We start from the raw sequence: 14928 nt of genomic DNA on the forward strand, positions 1-14928 counted from the left end.
AATGCAGCCAATTGCCGCTCTTACTCAGTGCTCTATGACGCTGTTCCTGATGACGTTGTATTATTTATACCTTAAGCATGTGGCGTGCCACGCTCTTTCTTGGCGAGCATTGTCCGGGGAGGTGGCTTTACTCAGTGATAGTCTGAGTCTCTCAAATCTGTATTCAATTGCTAGCTACTTTGATAGAATTTTCCATTGAAAAAGATATTTGTTCGTTTTTGCTGCAGTGCCAGTCAGCCAGGTTTTTTTGACCGCACTTTTTTTTATTGAACTCAGACGGTCTCTCTGTCTCTCCCACTTAGACAAGCTGCCAGCAGTGGCATTTTGCTGCTCATCTTACCCCCCTGGGGTAGGTTGCAGGCAGGGTTTGGGTGGTATGGGTAGGAGATATATTAAATTGCTAGCTCCTTTGATAGAATTTTCCATTGAAAAAGATATTTGTTCGTTTTTTCTGCTGTGCCAGCCAGGCTTTTCTTGACTGCACTTTTTTTTTTATTGAATTCAGACAGTCTCTCTGTCTCTCCAACTGAGACAAGCTGCCAGCAGTGGCATTTTGCTGCTCATCTTACCCCCCTGGGGTAGGTTGTTGCAGACACAGGCAGGGCTTGGTTGATGTGGGTGGGAGATAGTGTGAGTTGGTATTTTCAAACAAGAAGCAGCATCACTAGGAATTATGCTTGCTCGGGCTTCCAGTCAAGTCTTTTCTCTGCTGTTTCATTTTTTTGTACACACAGAGCAGTCTCAATTGTACTACACTGCGTCTGTGGGCAGTTTTGCAGACTCACATATATTGGGACAGCAGTGCTCTTTTAAGCCAAAGCCCCAGTAGGACTCTTTTGTAGTTACAATTTTGGTGCATGCACATACAGCGGACTCAGTTGCAGTGTACATCAAGGCACTGCACTGCATCTGTGGGCAGTTTTCCAGACTCACATATATTGGGATAGAGGTATTCATTCACCAATAAAGAAACAATTCTTTTAATTGAAATCCCTAGTAGGCAGTGACATTAAATCCATGATGTCAGGGAAAGGTAGACGTGGTCGAGTGATTGGGACTGGCAGAGGATGCACTTCAAAAGGCAGTGCCAGTCCCCCATTAAAGTTAAAAAGGGACCTGTTCCAATCTAAAATCTCTGGAGGGGCAGTCAGTTCCATCCGGAAAAAACTGAAATTTAAAGATGATGCACCGTCACCACCTGTTTCTGACCCTGTAGTTTTGGAGGGGAGGGAAGGGGAGGCTGAGTCATGCAACACAAAAGGACGAGACCCAAAAGCAGAGGTGCGACAGCAGACTTGACTTAGCATTGGAAATGTAGTGCAGGCACTGTTTGCTTCTGATTCTGATAAAGAATCATGTTGTGTGGGATTCTCATCATCAGAAATGGAAGAAGTAATAGCTGAAGAAGGTTTAGGAGGATTAGTTAGTTCTGTCTTAGGCTCTACTTCAGAGCTGCAGGGGAGAGATGAAACTGGTGATCATGAGGAGGAAGAGCAGTCAGCGCAGGCAAAGAGTGTGACTGATGCCCCTGGCATTGCTTCCCAGGGTGCACCTACTACTTCAACTCCAGTGCCAGCATCTACCCCAAAGGCTATAGGGAAGGGATCATGAAAGAAATCTGTGATCTGGAGCCACTTTAAAGTGACAGAGAGCATACGTTTTACTCAGTGTAATTACTGTGCGAGGGATAACTAATTTTGGCATGATGCATCATTTGCAGAAGCAACACCCAACAGTACTGCCATCTGGGGATGATGGCAGTACCAGTCAGGGGACCCCTTTTTCCAGGCAGCGTAAAGTGGTTGAAAAGGAGCAGAGTCACCCCACACCCTCAGCCCCTTCTAGCGGTCAGGTGGCAGGCCAGCAGCCCCCTGCCATGTGGCAGAAGCACCAACCCACCATGGAGGAAATGGGGTGGTGTTCGGTAACGCTATCCCAGGGAAGGAGGCAGGCAGCCTCAAAAGTTGTAACCAGGAGCATCGGGGAAATGATTGGCCTTGATGACCAGCCCTTGCAGGTAGTGGAGAATGTGGATTTCAAGCATTTGCTGAAGGTCTTAGTTCCAAATTACAAAGTCCCCTCCAGAACCACATTTAGCAGAAAGGTCATCCCCAGCCTGTACAACCAGTGTCACAGTCGTATCCAAGCACTGCCAGCTAAGTAAGAAGGGAGTGTGCATTTCACCTGCGATATCTGGTGGGACCTGGCTGAGGCAGGGGCAGGCAGCAGCTCTATTAGTGAACAAGTATCAGGGTGGAGGTGGGCTTTACTGCACACCCTTCTGATGGACGATGCCCATACCTCAGCCAATATTCTAGCATGCATCAGACAGATGCTGGCGGGCTGGAAGCTACACCAGCAAGACAGGAATCTTCAGGCAGGGTTCTTTGTCACATATAATGGTGCAAACATGTTAAAGGCAATATCTGACGGGGGCTTTCAGAACATCCGATGTTTTGCACACATTCTGCACCTGGTAGTGAAGTCAGCTCTGGGGTTGGAGTCCAATCACCAAGAGAATGAATACCTGTATACATTAATACACAAGTGCAGGAACATAGCAGCGCACTTCCACAGACGTGTAACGGCAGAGCTGGTTCTCTGTGAAAAGCAGACTGATTTGAGGATGCCTCACAAGCGTCTCATTCAAGACATTGTCATCTGGTGGAATTCCACCTATATGATGCTGCAGTGGTTAGTGGAGCAGCAGACACCCCTTCATGAACTTTCTGCAGAAATGGACATAGGTGTGCAGAGTCCCCTAGGGCATCATGATTGGTTAGTCATGAGTCAGCTGGTAAAAATCCTGCAGCCCTTCAAGGATGCCACGGAGGAGCTGACTTCCAGAAGTGCCACCTTAGCTGACATCATCCCTATAGTTAATTTTCTGGAGGAAAATTTGGAGGGCTTTAAACAGAAAGAGGGAATGACAGCAAAGGTGCTGCTTTGTCTGGATTTGTTGCAGAAGCAAGTGCCAGAGAGAGATTACAACCTTTCACAAAAGACCGCAGATACATGCTCGCCACAGTCTGTGATCCCCGTGTGAAAGGGAAACTCGCCCTACCAGCTCTATTGGAGCAGAGGCAAGCAAATGGGACATTTGTGAAGGATGTCCGTGAACAGGAGCGCCATAGGCAGAGACAGATTAGGCATGAAGCAGAGGAGGAAACAGCGGGCACTTCAGAGAGTAGTGCAAGCCCAAGCAGGAGCAGCACTCTGTCAGTGACAGCTAGTACTTCCTCCTTCACTTCAGTACGCCAAAGCCATGTTGTCCCTAAAAAAGCATCGTTTCTGGAATGGGCTAGAACAAAAGCGGCTGGCAAGAAGGACTCTCAGCCCATGCAAGCAAATGAGACACCAGCACAAATGTCAGTGACAAGGTATCTTCAAGAGCGCATAGAGGACATGCAGCTCTTGGGCACACAAGTCTATTGGCCTATTGGGCACACAAGTCTACTGTCTAGCCACACCTAGCCAACGTGGCTCAGTGATATCTGCCATGTTCACCAATCAGTGTGCCCAGTGAACGTGTATTTTCAATGACAGGGGATATCATGAGCCCTCATTGCTCAAGGCTGACACCAGAGTTGATGGAAATGCTAGTGTTTTTTAAAATAAACATGCCTTTGCTTGGGTTTCCAGATTTTCCCTGTGAATGGCAAGATGAATAAAAGCAATTGAAAGCATTGCTGCAGTTCCAACTGCCTCCTATGCTTCAGATAATATCAGCACATGTGCCTGACCTCAAACCTGTGCCAGTCTGTTCACTGTCCAGGCCGAATGTCCCTACGAGGCCTGACCTCAAACGCTGTGCCTGTCCATCCATGATGTATGTCCCTATAAGGGCCTGACCTCAAATGCTGTGCTTGTCCATCTAGGCCTTACGTCCCTACAAGGGCCTGATCTGAAATGCTGTGCCAGTCTGTCCACTGTCCAGGCCGTACATCCCTACAAGGGCCTGATCTCAAACACTGTGCCTGTATGTCCAGGCCTTATGTTCCTACAAGGGCCTGACCTCAAACGCTGTGCCAGTCTGTCCACTGTCCAGGCCGTCCGTCCCTACAAGGGCTTGACCTCAAATGCTGCACCTGTCTGTCCAGCTCAGTGCTTGGATATTTTATATGCTAGTTTTCATGACCTTCATAATATGGGCCATTTTCCCTAAATCTTTCTTAGGTGCCAACATTAATGTTTCTATTACTATAGAAAACTGGTGGTAGTTGTACTCTAGTTCATCTTCTGCATTCCCATAGTTTACAGAGGCACTGTAGGGTAGAAAGTCAAAATGGGTTGATATTGTAGATTTGGACTTGAGTACCAGTTTTCTTATTTCTGAGATCTCTTCAAGTTCCTTTGTCATCAGCTGAAGTGCATAAGTACAGTTAATAGCTTCTGGGTATTCAATAGACGCCAACGGAACCACCACACTTTCGGGCCAACCCATTCCAAGGAGCCCTTTCCTGCGCAAAGGTAAGGGAACACTCCCCGGGTGTATCCAGCCTATCGATTAATGCCCGCTGACCCATGTTGAACCGCTGTTCACATGGAAACCTCCATGTTGACTTGCCACGCTTTCAAGGCTCATGCTCCACTCTAGGGACTAACCAATTCTAGGGAGACCTTTCCTGCACAAAGGAAAGGGAACTCTCCCCGGGTGTAGCAGGCCTATCTCTTAGTACCCGCCGACCCGTGTTGAACCAGAACCGCTGTTCACGTGGAAACCTCCTCCACATCAACTCACCACGCTTTGAAGGTTTGTGCTTCACTCTAGGGGCCAACCCATTCTAGGGAACCCTTTCCTGCACAAAGGAAAGGGAACTCTCCCCGGGTATAGCCAGCCTATCTCTTAGTACCCGCCGACCCATGTTGAACCAGAACCGCTGTTCACATGGAAACCTCCTCCACATCAACTCACCACGATTTGAAGGCTCATGCTCCACTCTAGGTGCCAACCCATTCTAAGGAGCCCTTTCCTGTGCAAAGGAAAGGGAACTCTCCCCGGGTGTAGCCAGCCTATCTCTTAACACCCGCTGACCCATGTTGAACCGCTGTTCACATGGAAACCTCCTCCACCTCAGCCTTCAAAATCTCATTTGTATATCTGCTATGTCCAGCAGATATTAAAAGACTAGTGAGAGCTCACTAGACGCCAACGGAAACATCCCACTCTGGGATGGGCAAACCCATTCTAGGGAGCCCTTTCCTGCACAAAGGAAAGGGAACTCTCCCCAGGGCCAGCCTGTCTTGCCCCTATCAAAACCACAGGGATCAGACTACCTCTGCTCTGCCAGCCTGTCTTGCCCCTATCAACTTTCTGCCACTCTGCCTTGCTGCCATACATCAGATGACTCACTCTACTCCTTGTGGTATTCTTGCCACTATCATGGTTCTTCAGTGTGTTGGTGCTAGCCTTTCTGCTGCTTTGTCCCTTTATCGGCGGCTTGTGTTTTTTTCTGACATTCTTTCTGCTTGCTATGTTCCCCCTTCATTGTGCTGTAGGATGTTGATTCCACTTGTCTTGCCACTTTGCCTGTCGTGCTGCCTTCAAGGGTTCATGCAACTGTTATTGGTGCTCTCTTTTGAAGCTGTGATGTGTTTTTGACACTCTCGCTGCTGCTTTGCACCTCTGTTAAAGCACTCTTGCCTCTCCTGGTACCCCTTTGCCCATTTACAGTGCCTTAAGCTATTCATGCCACTTTGGTGCCACTTTGTCACAGTCTAAGTACCTTGGAGCTCTTTTTTCATTCTGATGATTGCTCCCCAGACGTTTCATCAGAATTGATAAGAAAACCCCAATTCTGCAGCTGTTATTATTTGTGAGAATTGTGGCTGGACCCTTGAGCCGGTGGCAGATGACCATGCCCATGGGGGAAGATCCCAAGAGGGACCACCGGTCAGGCTCAGAGTTTGGAGACAGACACACACTAGTTCTTTTATTAAACTGTTTTAGAGAACCACCAGAGGTGGCAGTAGCGAGCTGGAAGAGCCCGGCTGGGCTGTAGTCCTTCAGGCACTGGAACAGCGATCCCAGGATGGCTGAGCTGTAGAGAAACTGAGATAGTGAGTAGGCAGGGTATGCAGAGTTCAGGAACAGAACCTTGATGGTAACACTCACACAATAGTCTCTTGGAACAGCCCAGGAGCTGGAATGAAGTAGGCCCTCGAGGAGCGAGTACCTGGTTCCAGGGAAAGCTCTGAGAGAGAGATGGTAACTCACTGGTGTTATAGGCAGCGGTGACTTCCTCGCAGAAGTTATATTCAGTAGCAGGTCTGGGAACATGGGCCCTCGAGGAGCGAGTACCAGTTCCAGACTGCGACCTGAAAAGCAAGAGAGAGAGCGAGGGCCCCGAGGAGCGGGTACCCCTGGCAAAGTTCGAGGAGGCAGAGTAGCAAGGTATGCGGAGAGCGAATCCCATCCACAGTAATACCTGGAGGCAGCTAGGTAGGAAACCCTTTGCTAACTTGAATAGCTAGCAAAACAAGAGACCTTAAATATCTGGTGATGATGACATCATCTCAGGGGGACGCCCCTGAGGTTCGCACCACAGCTGGTGGTCGGGGCCGCGCCACGCTCACGCCCTTAGGCCTCAGGAGAACATGGCGGAAGGCAGCGTCTAGCCGGTCCGGGGACACCGGAGGAGGTCGGCAAAATGACACCGCGGCAGCCAAACTTCCATCAACCAAAGAGGGCGTCGCCAAATAGGTAAGGTGGGCGGAGTGAAAACATCAGGCAGCGACGGTCGCAATAGCAGCCAAAAATAGGCTGCAAATACTTCCCCCATTGACTTTAATGGGAAAACAAAACACGAATAAAACTAATCAACGAATTGGTTTTTCCCCCTATGAAACTAATGCAACGAATTTGGGTCCCGGTGAAACAAAAACCGAATCGAAATGAATTTTTTCCTTCTGCACTTCCCTAGTAGATTAGTTAAACCTTTGTTTCCACTCTTAATTCAAAGCATGCTGTGGATTAGACATTAAGAGAATAATTTTCAAAAGCATTTACATGAATACACCCTGTTTTTTTTCTTGTAAATCAGATTTTGAAACTTGTCTGAAGGAGTTGGGGTTTATATGGGGAAAAGTATGCATATTTCCACACTTTCACAGTAGGTGTTCCAGGGGACAGATTTGGGGTGGAGAAACCATTTATGTACATACTTTTGATTTTCAGAAGAAGGTATAACTAATTCTCATTAGTCTACTTTGAAAATTACCCCCTATAAAAAATGGCTTGGCTTACCTAGTTCATAAATCCAAGTGTTGTGGGCTTATGAGAGGTCAGTATCCTGGTGAATTATTTCTGCAAGGATTTCTCAGTAGGTCATAAATATTGTTTATTATCAACAGTAAAAGAAAACCAAATATTAATTTTGACATCTGTAGGTCACTTGTGTTGTCACTGCATTACTTTAACTACTTACTACTTTTTTGCTATTTATTCTTACAGGGGGGTTCTGCCCTGTTACACCAATGGAAAATCACTTATAAACAAGGTCCAGTATGTTAACATGAAATTTTATTAAACTAACTTTAATGCACTGTAGATTTCCAAATAGACTGTGGCTTCAGGATCGGTTTTCTAAAGAGTTGCCCCTACGTTTTAGAAATATAAGCCATTACATCTCTGTCTACATAATATAGCTAATACGTTTCTGACTGGAGGCACATTATTGAACTGGTTTTGCTCTTAGGAGAAAGTACACCCTTGCCTCTGATGGCTTTACATTGCACAATAACCTGTCATTATGTGATTTTACAATGTTCTCCTAAGGCTATATGAGCTGTTATAATTGAAGTGTTACATTTATTAAAAAAAAAAAAAAAAAAAAAGCTGAGTTTCCTACCAACTACCCCAAGAAGATGCAGATCTACTTGTTCTTTCAGCTTAATAAAAACAAAAATATTTAATTATTGCCACCACCATAGACATTTCATTTGGGAAAAAAAGCAACAGAAAACCTGCGACTAAGCTTAAAAGGAATATTGTAAGTCTGTTTTCTTTTCCGCTGTGCTAGTCTGCAATAAAACACAGTAGACTGTAATCTGCTGGTCTCCAGCAAGTCATTATGTACTTAGGATTACAATTATTTTTCTTCCCCTGAAGTGTTTCAGATAAATTTACAGCAGAGGCAGAGAAAATGGAGCATTTAATGTACCATAGAACAGGAAAACAAAAGGTTTCAATGTTCCTATTTCTGTAAGCATTCATGCTATTGGACCCAGACCTTCCTGTCTAGGTTCTGCAAAAGCAGACATGATCCAACAGGGCTGCCTTTAGCACTAGCAAAGCAGTCTGAAGAGCAGTGCATTAAAAAAACAAGCAAGCAAAATGAAAGATGGATGAATACTTACTAAAATAAAGTGGCATCCACTCAACTTGTCAGGTAACAATGACAGTTCTTAGCAAAAATATTTTATGACTTTCTTCTTGGGGAAAATTTGTATGCAGTAGTTAAGACAATATTGGACATAAGAAATTGATCCAATGCAGAACTGTTTTAAACCTAGATAAAAATGATATACATTATTTCCATTCATGCTTGCACTTCCTGGCAAATCCCCCACTCATAATTAGTCTAATCTTTCTGCCAATTTTTTTCTTTTTTCCTGAAGAATTCCTTTATTGCTTCAGATAGAAAGCCACACTATGTGTTATTCACACAATAATAAGGAAAACTGACTACATGAGTGAAAAATATTTTATCTTACTACAGAAGTCAAATCTAGACATTGCTATAAAATTACAGTGCAGTGCAAGAGAGAGCCTCTATCGAAGTGAGATGCTAACTGAGTGAGCTGCTGAGGGTTAGACTACTGTGAGATTTAAGCTACAGGGGAAGAAAGTTCAGGGGACTAGGCTCTAGGCCAGGGGGCTACAACCTTTCAAGATAGAAGAGCCATTCCATGTCTTTTGTCTTAGATCAAAATATTTTGAGATCTGCAACCCTGTCATAAATCGGAACACTCATGGAAATAGTCCCCTTCTCCCTAGCAGTCTCTCCCTCTCTCTTTCTCAATTCCTTTTAATCCTCAGCACACTCCCTCATTCCTCCACATCTCCAGAAGTCATTCTGTCTTATCTCAATTTCTAGCAGTCTCTCTCTCACACTCAATCCTCTAATTCTCAGCAGTCTCTCTCAATCCCCTACCTCATCAAAGTATTCTCTCTCAATTTCCTCCACATACCCAACAGTCATTCTCTTTCTAATCCCCATCTCTGGTAGTCATGTCTCTCAATCTCCATCTCCAGTAGTAATGCTCTCTCTTTCTCTTAATATACCATCCCTAGCAGTCACTCAATCCTCATCAGTCACTCTTTGTCTCCCCCATCTCCGCCAGCTCCGACCTCGGGTTCCATCCAGTGCCTTCGGCCCTGCCACACTACCCAGTGTTGCCAACCAAGATGTCCCTGTTCGTCAGGCCTCTCCGCATGGCCCTTGGAGGGTCGCCACCATCAGTGCCGTGCCCCTTCCTAGGCACGCGCATCATTAGTTCTTTTAAAGGGCCCACAGCAGGAACCTTGCCTCAGCCCAGATGCTGACGTCAGACTCTTCAGCGTATAAAAGCTCAGACCTCGCCCCATAGCATTGCCTTTGCAACAGGTCTTCTCGTACTCCTCGTATTCGTTGCTGATCCTAGAATCGCCTCTTCATTGTGTTCCTGTTTTCCTGTGGTTTGCGGTTCCTGTTCTCTTTGTTCCTGTTTCGTCTATGTGTTGGACTGACTCTTTGGATTTGACCACCGCTACGCCTGACTACTCTTCAGCTTCTCTCCAGCCCCGGACCTCCACTACGCCTGACCACGCTTGCCTTCTCCGTGCCCTGACCACTGCCTTGATTGACTACGCCTGCCTTCTCCGTGCCCTGACCACTGCATTGATTGACTACGCCTTCCTTCTTCATACCCCGACCACTGCCTTGACTGACTTTGCCTGCCTTCTTCGTGCCCTGACCCTTGCTTTGAATGACTACGCTACAGACTTTCCTGTGTCCAGAGTTCTACATTGCTTGCCACAACTTACACTCGCCGCTGGCTCAGATCCTAGCCTGCAGTGATGCCTCCTCTCGCCTATCCTCTGGACATGGACTTACAAGGCTTAGGTCTTCCTTTGCTTGAGCGCCTCCAGTTGCTCATTGTTTCTTTGGCACCTGAGTTCCAGTACCAAATCCAGTCCAGGATAGGACTACGCCATCTACCAGCTGCTGTCTCTGAGCTGAATCACCTTTCATCTTTAGCTATCCTCGAGGTCCACCTAAGTCCTGCCGGCCCCGGCACCCAAAGGCTCAACCTGAGGGGAACGAGGGCTGGTATAGGTGAAGTTCCAGTGGCCTCTAGTTTCAGCCCACTCCACCTGCTGACGGTGGGGACCTACGGGTTGCATCAACCCCACCTCAGCCCAAGGGTCCAACTCTGACGCAACAAGAAAATCTCAGGAATGGAGAGAGGAGAAGGAGAGGGTAAGGTGACTTGGGTTGGGGAGAGAAGAAGGTGAGAGGATTGCGGATGGGGGGGGAGGATAGTGAGAGAGGACCAGTGATGGAAATGATGGGAGTTGAGGAAGATTGAGGAAGAAAGGGAAGATCAGGAATCTCAGATGGAGGAAGAGGAGGAGGGGTGAAAAGGAGGGAAGGAGGGAGGGGAGGAAGGAATAAAAGAGAGATCACAGGATTTGGTGAGAAGGGAGAAATAGGAAGGAAGGGAGCTTCCATGATCTTGGAGGGAGGGGGGTGCAGAGTTTGAGATCAAGGGAGAGGGAATCCTAACTGCAGAGAAGGAAGAAGGTGGTGTCTCTTTCATGCTCCAGTCCTGCTTCCCCCTCCATCCCAATGTCCTCTCTAACCTCCCACACATACACACACATACCCAGCACCAGTCCCTTCTCTTTCTCTCTCTCTCTCTCTCTCTCACACACACACACACACACACACAGCATCAATCCTTTCTCTCTGTCATTCACACAGCACCAATCCCTTCTCTCTTATACACACAAACACACACACATAGCACCAATCCCCTCTCTCTCTCTCTCACACAGAAACACTGCCCCATTCCCTTCTCTCTCACATACAGACATTCCCTCCTTCAATGAATTCCCTCGCATCCCCTAGCTCCTCTCCTCACCCCGAAATTATCCCTCTCTCAGTTCACTATAGCCAAACTAAACTAATCTCTTTTGTTCTGTCTGCACCTATCCTTTGTCATTACCTGAGACAAAGGCAATGACTGAATATAGTCAGGAAAATCTTGCAAAAGGATTTATTCGCCCATCTACATCACCCGCTGGGGTGGGATTCTTTTTTGTGACCAAGAAAGATGGGTTACTTAGGCCGTGTATTTACTACTGCGGCCTAAACAGGATATAACAACACAAGACTATGACAGGGTAGGACTGGGGCAGGGCAGGACTGGAACAAGGCAGAATAAAGGCAGCAAGGCAACACAGAACACAGAATGAATAAGCCAGAAGGCAGCTATCCAAACAGTCTGTAGGTCACTGGGCAACATAATAAGGCCAGATAGGCCACAAGACAGACAAGAAAAGGAGTTGAAAGCCCAAAGGCCACAAGGCAGGACAAGGCAAGGACAAGAAGGCCAGGTGGCCACAAAGAAAGGAAAAGCAGATCAAGGAGCAAGTAGACCAGATGGCCGCAAGGCAAGACAAGGCAAGGCAAAGCAAGGAGCAAGAAGGCCAGTTGGCCACAAGGCAAGGCTAGGAACAGAAGGCCCGAAGGCCACAGGCAAGGCTAGAGGATAAGTAGTGAGAAAGACAGAGGCCAGGACAAGGAGACAAAGGTAATTTCATGAACTGACAGGGTGGCTATGGCAGGGCTGGATTACAGAGGCAGCAACCTGGGCATGGTGAGAACAAAGAGGAGAACCTTAGCCAGCCTGGAGAGTATGCTCATTGAGGTCCCTTGGTGGAGGGAAGTCTGCAAGACTGGTTGAGTCATGAGACCTGGGAAAAACTAGTGAGGACAGTTCTGAGCAGGGCTCACGGGAAGCCTCTGCTGGTAGGGAGGTGTCATAGTCGGGGTACAGTGAAGCTACATTGAAGCTGAAATTGTAATAGGTAAGTTCTCTTGGAAAGAAACCCTCCTCTTGACTTTTTCCAGGTACCTGCTTCTGGATGCAACTCTTTCTCCTTCTCTCTGGAATTTCTGTCACTTCCCACACGAAGATGAGCCTCTGGCTTATTCCTTTTACCAGTCAGCATTGCAACCCCTCAGTACTTTCCATTGTTGGACAGATTTTTCTTTGTTCTCCCACAAAGGCAACAGTCCTCTTTTCTTCAAACCTATGAAGCACTCTCTTTGGATAGACGAGGAGGAGGGACTTTTCTTTGAGACTAGCTCTTGACTTTAGAAGGTCTCAAAATATCTCTCAGACTTCAAGATAATTCTTCCCCCTCCTTACCCACTCCCAGCATTCACCCACTCCTCACTTCACCCATTTTCCAGCATTGAATTCCTCTTCCTCCTCCCACATCATTCCTAACGTGTCTGCCTGTCTGGTTGGTGAGCAGTGATAGCTCCCTGCTCTTCCTCTTCCTCTGTGCTGGTGTTGCAGAGAAATATTTGCAAACTAAGGCACAGATAAGATATCCAGGCCACTGTGGTGATGCTCTTTTCTGCATAGGACCATTGAAAGTTTTCTACATACAAAAAATAAAAACTAACTTAACCCTGGGCTATGGAAGTTATCTCTCTGGGCTGGAAAGTTTGGGTGGCATATAGGTTGTTCTTTTTGTTTCCGGCTTTGAATGAACTCCTTTACCATAATAAATCTAAAATACAAAATGCATTGTATTTTCACAGAGTTGCTTATGTTTGAGTATCTTTAATATAGATATCTTTTTATTTATTTTTTTTTTTTTAGAGGAATAAACCCAACACATGTCTGTATTTTAGATGTTAGTTTAAATTCAACTTTCCACAGTTATTTCAGAAGCTGGGCGTCTGCTCGAAGACCCTGAGGCAGCAGAGAGACTGCCTGGAGTCTTCCTTGTATGGGTTACTGACAGCATTGCTTTGCTTTGCCTCCTTGAACCTTAAGTGAACTAACCCTTCCTGGTCTGGAATTCATCCAGAGCATTGTGAAACAAAACTTATATGAATAGCGATTGACAATGATCAAAAAGCTATGCCTGTACTACTTCATAAAGAATATAAGACCTTTTTGTTACCTGTGGTACTATGAAAGTCTTGAGAGATTTGAAATGCTTTGGTTCTGCAAAGCTAAATGTAAGTTTTGCTTAATTTTACTGAAAATAAGAGGTGTTTTTATGTTGTGTGTATAAAGGAGTTTTGCTTTAAAGTTTGGGTGTATAATTATTAATGCTCTATAAAATTTTGACAGCTCAGCAGCAAACACAGCAGTAAATGTGTTATTTATCTGGAGATATGCTAAATGTATCATTTATATTTAGAAATATCCTATCATTTCAGGATGAAGTCATTTGGCAGCTATGTTAGTCCACTTAAATGTACATACTTCTTGACCAGCTTTCAAGAGCCAATATGCTCTTCTTCAGGTCAGAATTCAAATGAGCAAAAGATGACATTACCAGGAAATACAGAGTAATGTGGCTTCCATAAACAAATCATAAAAGGCTTTCCAGTGATAAGGTGAAGGGAAAGAGGTGAGTGGGGTTTGATGGGCGGTCAGAAGGTGACAATCAGTAGAATTACTATAATTGTATAGCTTAAAATGTGATAGAAAACCTAGGTCTCTGAGTCCTTTTCTGTCAGTTCCAAAGCGTCTAATCATTTTCTCTTCAAAAGTCTTGCATTCCTGAATTATTTTATATTTTCCTTTTGATTATACTTATCATAAAGAGTTGATGCAATGGCCTTGTTCTGAAAAGTGCTCTCCCAACGAACCAATGGCTTGGTCTTCCCTGTAGTGTTTAATTTTATGTCTGTTTGTACTGACTAGGGATGTGCAGAAGGAAAAAATGTGTTTCGATTTGGTTTTCGTTTCGCCCGGACCCAAATTCATTGCATTAGTTTCATAAGGGGAAAAACCAATTCGTTGATTAGTTTTATTCATTTTCTGTTTTCCCATAAAGTCAATGGGGGAAGTATTTGCAGCCTATTTTTGGCTGCAGAATTGGGGTTTTCTTATCAATTCTGATGAAACTTCTGGGAAGCAATCATCAGAATGAGAAAAGAGCTCCAAGGTACTTAGACTGTGGAAAAGTGGCACCAAAGTGGCATGAATAGCTTAAGGCACTGTAAAGGGGCAAAGGAGTACCAGTAGTGGCAAGAGTGCTTTAACAGAGGTGCAAAGCAGCAGCGAGAGTATCAAAAACACACCATAGCTTCAAAAGAGAGCACCGATAACAGTTGCATGAACCCTCGAAGGCAGCATGACAGGCAAAGTGGCAAGACAAGTGGCATTAACACCCTACAGCTCAATGAAGGGGGAACATAGCAAGCAGAAAGAGTGTCAGAAAAAAACACAAGATGCCGATAAAGGGACAAAGCAGCAGAAAGACTAGTGCCAACACACCGAGGAACCATAATAGTGGCAAGAACACCACAAGTAGAGTGAGTCATCTGGTGTATGGCAGCAAGGCAGAGTGGCAGAAAGTTGATAGGGGCAAGATAGGCTGGCAGAGCGGAGGTAGTCTGGTCCCTGTGGTTTTGATAGGGGCAAGACAGGCTGGCCCCGAGGAGAGTTCCCTTTCCTTTGCGCAGGAAAAGGCTCACTAAAATGGGTTGGCCCCTAGAGTGGAGCACGAGCCTTCAAGAGTGGTGAGTCGATGTGGAGGAGGTTTCCATGTGAACAGCAGCTCTGGTTCAGCATGAGTTAACGGGTTCTAAGAGATGGGCTGGCTACACCTCGGGAGAGTTCCCTTTCCTTTGCACAGGAAAGGGCTCCCTGAAATGGGTTGGCCCCTAGAGTGGAGCACGAGCCTTC

This window comes from Rhinatrema bivittatum, chromosome 2, assembly GCF_901001135.1.
Source record: "Rhinatrema bivittatum chromosome 2, aRhiBiv1.1, whole genome shotgun sequence".
Taxonomy (NCBI): Eukaryota; Metazoa; Chordata; class Amphibia; order Gymnophiona; family Rhinatrematidae; genus Rhinatrema; species Rhinatrema bivittatum.